Below are 7,500 nucleotides of genomic sequence, written 5' to 3' on the forward strand. Positions count from 1 at the left end.
GTGGCATCCCATTCATACTAATCACGGAAGGTACCCATGTTGATTTGAATACCATATGCCCATGCCCTCCTAAAGTGACCTACCTCTGGTCATCTCTTTGACCTTGCTAATTTTTCTATAGTTAGCCATCAAAGATAGGCCATCATAGATATGCTATCATAAGTGACGGCTTCGTTGCCCCTATACCTGTCGTACGAGTTACTTCGATCCGATGAGTCGGGATTTCCCTGGTTGTATTGAAGGTAGCATTTCACCAGCAACCATTGGAACTAGATATGCTAGATCCCTGCTAAACTAACTGCACGACTAAGCTGAAACGAAAAGAGATCTCCGATTGGGTAGTCAATGACCTTCAAGCAGGTGAGATTGGTAGCAGCTTACCAACTTTGAATCTGAAATAGCAGACGATCTGCCGACATCTGTAAGGAGTTGGTAGGGGGAGGTGAAAGAGAAAGAGGGTAGGCAAATCCCTAGTCGGAGTCTCTAAGGACCAAGTGACTTCATTAGTGTGGAGCTAGGCATGGTAAGCATAGAGTGTGACTTTCTTCTTGACTTGACTGCTAGACTGCTTTCCTTTGGCGGTCTCTTATAGTTGAGAAAGGTTGCTTTTGGGAGAGATCTGTTATATCAGAGAAAAGAGGATGACAGCAATCGATCAAACACCCGGAAAAAGACTTCAAACAATGTCCGACTTTTCTTTATATATTGAGAATCTTCCATTAGCTGGATCAGAGCGGGAATTGAATAAGAATGCCTACCATCAAAGAGAGAAGCCTTAGCTGAATGTTCAGCTGCTTTTCCATAGCGTAGTAAAGTACCCAAGGTAATCTCTCCTGGGCTAGTGAATCCTAACCTCTTATTGCCTGATCCAGCAAGAAGCTAAAGGCAGAGTCCTGTACCTTGACAAGCCACCTAAAGCTCGAAGCGAAGATTCCTCCAGGTAAGGTGAGGCCAAGCTGCGGAAGGAACTCTCCGTCCAAAGAGTATAGATAGAGTAGGAAAATAGGCCCTCTGGAGGCTCGCCCTTTGACTTCGCCCTGTTCTTATGAATGGCAGTAGCAACAACACGATCTCTCGGAAAAAAAGAAAAAGGGTTGCTTCGAATCGGATGATTCTTTTTTTTGTTCAATATAGCTGAGACTTCCTCTTAGTTCTCCGGAAGTTGTTGATTGAGGAGCCGAGGGTAGTTGCTGAGATAGAAGCAGTCCCGGTTCGTGCACATATAGTTGCCGGGGGTGGGGGCAAGGGTCCTTCTTTTTCATCTTTTTTGACTCTATTTAGAGTGGTCCCTTCTTTTTTTTTGGGCGGTTCTCTGAAAGCCCAATAAGAGAAGGAAGAAGCGGCCATCCGTCTAGCTACGACAAATCATCCCGACTAAAGCACACCTGGAGCTGCTAAATCTGCGGTACTTCCAACAACCAAATATGGCTGGTGTGAAGCTCTTCCTACGGTTCTTTTCGATTGACTAGCTCTTAAGCCTATCTACTATTCGGGAAGTTTAGAGTGAATGCTTTTCTACATTCATCAATAGAAGAAGAAGTAGCTGCCAATCGCTTAGTTCCGAGTTCATACTTTGATTCATTCCAGCTCTTAGGGATGGAATAAGATCTAATAGAGAGAGCGCTTAGTACACGTGGGACTTCTGCCTTCGGATCAATGAGACAAGGAGTGACTCAGAACTTTAGGGCCTTTGCCAAAGGAATGGAATGGGAGTTGCTCTTTCCTTTGAAGTGTTTAGCATTCATTTCCAAATTCTGAACGTTCATCTCTTTTTTTTTAGTAGTAGTTGGACGAGGTGCTTACTCTGCCATCTCTTTCTGTCTGCTTCCAGAGGTGCTTAAATGGTCATTATCCGGGTGAAGGGATGGACTGGGGTAGATAGTGTTGTTGCTTTTGTAGCGCTTGCTTCTATCTATGTATAGTGCTCCCCATATCTGAAATCAAGAACGTCGACGTGGATTCATGTCACTCCCTCTGGTGGAGTCCTACCAAAATCCCGCTATAGGATAAAGAGAGAGAATCTATTCTCTTTTCTATAGAGAATAGCGCGCCGTGATAGATAGGGGCATGACTTGCTTGGCTATTTTTTTTCCTAACCGCTTGCTTTATTTGAACAGGAAAGAGCTTTGCTTGCTCCGTCTTTTTGGTTCTCTGGAGCAGGGCTCTTCTGCTCTTTTTGACTTTTGTTTTGGGGTTAGCATTCTAAGCACTCATAGCTCTGCTCATCGTCACAAGACGAAATCTGAAATCTCAGACCACTGTGAAATCTCGAGAAATTGTTGCTAAGGTTCTTCTTTCACCCAGGTTCTTTATGTATTGTATCTGAGACTATTGTAATCTTCATCTGTCATGAATGAAAAAGATGATGATGGAGGCAGACATACATTTGTCTGAAGCGGGTCGGTTGATGGCTCCTATCCGCCGTTCATCCTGCTGAGCTTTGATCTCACTAAGTTCTGCTGCCTACAGACTGCCTAGACAGGACAGAAGAGGGGTACTCATGTGGTGCTACGATAGAGAAAAAAGAGAGCTCTCTACTCTAAAAGACCCTCGCATAGCTAATAGCTTGTTGAACCTTCGGAGAGAACCATAGAGATCAATCACCTCATAGATAAGGACGACGACATTACACGAGTTGCTGAGAAGACACCTCCCTTTAAGCCGGACAGACTCGCTCGCTAGAAACCGTCGTGACAAGACGAATGTACCCCAAACCGGCCTTGGATTTGAAGATGGGAAGAATTGTCACCTAGAAAGCGAATGTTCATCTTATTTTTTAGCAAGTACTGTAGGACGATGGAGGCGATTCATGACGAGCGGTCCATCTTAGTAGTCAATTACCTGAGCAAAAACTTTCTTTCAGGTGAAAGACCCTCACTCGAACTCAGTAGGAAGCCAAGCACGCTGGTCAACTGAAAGTGAAGAAAGATTAACGCAAGCGACATAGGTAATCAAGCAGCAATCGAGAGCCGAAGGTCTGATTCCACCTAGTGGCGAATTCAACCAACAGAGAAAGGAACCCTAGCCTTTTTTTATTTGGTTTCCTTGCTAGTCGTTGTTCTTCCCGCTAACGAGTTTATCTGCATCTTAGTGTAGTTCGCAATTAGACTTTATTCCTTCATTCAAGCAGCGAAGGAAGAGAAGAGCGGAACGGAAAAAGAAGAGGGAATAGGGTAAGGTCAAATCCTTTCCTAATCATATCCCTAATAAAGAAACCTCATTGTGTTAGCTATCTTTTCAACTAGCTACAAGGCCATTAGAAAGCTCTATAACAAGAGTTTGAGGAACCTATGCTATCAAAGCAGCAGAGAGATCTATCTTCTAGAGTTACAGAATCAGACTTCTCATCCTTATGGTGCAGTGTGCCACCCTGTTATGGAAACTTTGACAAGCAGTCTACGGCACCTAAACAACCGCTAGTGACGATTCCTTCTCCTAAGGTTATGCCTATTTTTGTAGCACAAAATCCTCAACTATCTTATACTACTCCAAACATTTCAGTCCTCGAGGTGGCAGATTCTCGAAAACCGCTCACCTCTTCACTGGAAACGACTTATGCTACCCCACGCCAAGCAGCGGTCGGGGCGCCCATCGACATGGCGGGGAAGCCTAGCAGAACGGCTATCCCACACTTGGCTAGGTCCATTCCATTGAGGCTTGATGATCTTTTTGCATCAATACCCTTCCCTTGTGCTACAGACAGCATCAGTCAATACCACCAGATCGGGAATCATTTTGCATTCGCAGCCACAGACCCAACCAGTTAAGAAAATATTCCTGCCCAGATCTAGATTATGGAACTTCTGTCCACTTCACAAGTCCATCAGGCTGGCAACTAGCACAAGCAAGCGTCCCTAATTCCATTCCACCTGGGGGTTTGCAAGCTATGGTGGGAAGTCTATTTTATCCCCAACCAATTACCTTCACTCAGAATGATTTTGACTTGACATTCGCTATCCCCGTACTCGACCCCTGTATGTAGAGGCCTTTGTAGACCACTACCAAATCAAGAGGGTCTTGATAGACACTGGAAATCAAATGGAATATTTGCACATTGAGTACAGCTAGGCAGTTTTCTTTTAACCCTTCCTAATTTGATCCTCACTACAGCTGTTCGTGCATATGACGGGACCACTCGAACCGCGCAAGGTCTAGTTTGACTTAATCTAGGACCCCTTGTTCGGTCAACTCTATTCCATGTAGCGGATATACTATGAACATCTAAAATATTGCTAGCATGACCTTGGCTTTTTAGACCTTGGTATCCTTTGTGGATATCCCACATGAAATTCGCGATGAGGGTTCCAAACCTCCTCTATCCCACGTTGAGATTTTAGAAAAAGGTGGGCTTGGGCACAAGCTCAACTTCTTCGATTAGGCTACCACCCTGGTTTAGCTGAGGATGGGATTCGCTACCCGATTAGTCTCCCTACGAGGCACTTTTGGTCTAGGCTTTGACCCAAAAGTCCACTTTGGATTGAGAACGTCCCACAGTGGATTCATAGATTGAATTCATTGCGGAAAGCTCCTCGCTACACAAGTCGCGTCACCGCATTCGTTCAGTCGGATCGCCAAAGCAGCGGTGATGAAGGCCGACACGATTGACCGGAACTGGAGTCAACATCTCTCGGTCAACGTAATTTAAAAAAAAGAATAGCCTATTCCTCTGTATCTCATATGGGTTTCATAATTATAGGAATAGGTTCTATCACCGATATGGGGCTCAATGGAGCCCTTTTACAAATAATCTCTCATGGATTTATTGGTGCTGCACTTTTTTTCTTGGCCGGGACGACGTATGATAGAATACATCTTGTTTATCTTGACGAAATGGGTGGAATAGCTATCCCAATGCCAAAAATATTCACGCTGTTCAGTAGCTTTTCGTTGGCCTCCCTTGCATTACCAGGTATGAGTGGTTTTGTTGCCGAATTAATAGTCTTTTTTGGACTAATTACTAGTCAAAAATATCTTTTAATAACAAAACTCCTAATTAGTTTTGTAATGGCAATTGGAATGATATTAACTCCTATTTATTTATTATCTATGTTACGTCAGATGTTCTATGGATACAAGATATTTAATGTTCGAAACTCTTATTTTTTTGATTCTGGACCACGAGAGTTATTTCTTTCGATCTCCATTTTTTTACCCGTACTAGCTATTGGTATGTACCCAGATTTCGTTCTTTCACTATCAGTTGAAAAAGTTGAAGTTATTCTATCTAATTCTTTTTATAGATAGTTTTTTTGCAAAAAAAAATGATAATTTTGAAAAATGTTCATTTACAATGACAAAAAGAAGGCTTTTTCTTCTTATCTTAAGTAAAAAAAATGAATGTGAACTGGATAGAACCCCGCGAATCACTACAATATTTGATTCAGGGGGTTCTATCCAGTTCACACAAAGTTTTTTTATCTGATATGCGCTGTACACTTTTCGATTCCTATTCGAAAGAACCCCCTTTTTTAATTTAATTAGATGTTAATGTAAATGAACCATAACTATGTAGTCCTATTCCTAATAGATTGACTCCAAAATAGCATATCCAAATTATAAGAAATCCAATAGACGCCACAATTGCTGAATTTGTAGCGTTCCTTTTTTTATTGGTTCGAGTATGTAAATAAATCGCGAATATGATCCAAGTAATAAAAGCCCAAGTTTCTTTTGGATCCCAACTCCAATAGGATCCCCATGCTTCATTAGCCCATACTGCTCCAGAAAGAATTCCTATGGTTAAAAAGATAAATCCTAGACTAATAATCCGATAACTCCAATAATCCAATTGTTGAATCAATTGCGACCTGTAATAATTCCTTGGAGAAAAAAAAGAAATATTTTGTAAAACATTACTTTGTTCATTCATGTATTCGATTTCACCAAAGAAAAATGATTCATTTAAATTTAATAAATGATTACTCGTAGAAAAAAATTTTCTGTTTTTTCTAACTCTAATGACTAGAAGTGATACTGATAATAATGATCCACATAAAAGGGCCGCATAGCCCAATATCATCATACTTACGTGCATTATTAGCCACTCGGATTGAAGGGCGGGTACTAATATTGTAGATTGGTGTATTTCAGTTAAAAGACCTGAAGTAGCAAAGCCCTGGGTAAAAATAGTACTTGGGCCGATTATTATGCTTAGAATATTTTGATTCTTTTTGAAATACGTAACTATATGAGTAAGGGAAAAACTCCATGAAAGGAAAATTAAGGATTCATATAAATCACTTAGTGGAAAATGTCCTGAATAAATCCAACGAGTAATTAATAATCCTGTTATACAGAAAAAAGAAATTATCATGCCCTTTTCGGATGAATCATATAGTTTTACAATTTCATCAGCAAAAAAGGTTATCAAATGAATTGTCATTAGAATAGAAACGATTGAAAAAGAAATATGAATTAATATATGCTCTAAGGTTGAAAATATCATAAAAACAAGGACTCCCTTAATTATAAAATTGAAATTTGGAATTGAATTCATCAAGGTTGAAAATATCATAAAAACAAGGACTCCCTTAATTATAAAATTGAAATTTGGAATTGAATTCATCAATTCATTTTCATTATTTTCATTATAGGATCTATTTACTTTTTTTAGGAGATGACATGCCGCCACTCGGACTCGAACCGAGATGCTATAGCACTGCTTCCTAAGAGCAGCGTGTCTACCAATTTCACCATAGCGGCTTGTCTTGAACTCATAATAGTCTATGAATAAACAATCGTCTAGATTTAAGAATTTAATTGGGTTAAATATTTTTTTGGAAAGATCAAATTTGATGAATAAAAATTCGTTAAAATAGGTATTTGAAGGTTCATTAGTTGCATTTTAGTTTTAGTTTAGGGTCTTCCTTTTCTTTTATTGTGTATTTTATACTCTCCTCGGACTTGAACTCTTGTAAAACTAAATGGGCCTACTATGATATGAATTAAGGGTCATAAACCCCAAAAAACATTTTTGTTTTTTGAATTCAGTAAGGTAGAAGAATGCTTATTCTACATAGTCTAAGGGCGGAACGATTTCCATTCCCTAATTGATTAAACTCAAAAGAGAATGGAAATCGGGAATTGAGGTTTCGAAATGAAATGAGTCAATTTTAAAATTTAAATGCGGCCAATTTATATTATTCCAACGTGTTATGTTTTATTATTTATTTTATTTGTTTGTCGCACAAAAAAACTTTTGGAATTCCCAGTAGAAAGAGATTTCCCTAAGGAAAACGCCTTTAACGCTGCCCAATCTCCCTTCCTTTTCCAAAAATTTTTACGAATACGCTTTTTTGATGCAGAAGTACGTTTTTTTGGAACTGCCATTTAAATAAAAATTAAGAGATTACTCATTGGTATAGCTGGATGTGAAAGACATCTATTTAAAAAAAAATATGCACTTTTCTAATTCATTATGTATTTATTTTCTAAATAATATTTTTTTAGAATTTTAACAATTTAAAAGAATAGATAAGATGAGTCAAAGATATGGCAAAA

General features: G+C 39.6%; 1 non-coding gene across 1 annotated transcript; it reads right to left on the reverse strand.

Moving 5' to 3' along the window:
* Positions 1-6,622: 6,622 nt before the first annotated feature.
* Positions 6,623-6,702, reverse strand: TRNAL-UAG (transfer RNA leucine (anticodon UAG)). The gene has a single exon. It is a non-coding gene; the product is annotated as a tRNA-Leu (tRNA).
* Positions 6,703-7,500: the final 798 nt, after the last annotated feature.

The sequence above is a fragment of the Erythranthe guttata genome, chromosome 8, assembly GCF_056151865.1.
Source record: "Erythranthe guttata isolate IM_541 chromosome 8, IM_541, whole genome shotgun sequence".
NCBI classification, from domain to species: Eukaryota; Viridiplantae; Streptophyta; class Magnoliopsida; order Lamiales; family Phrymaceae; genus Erythranthe; species Erythranthe guttata.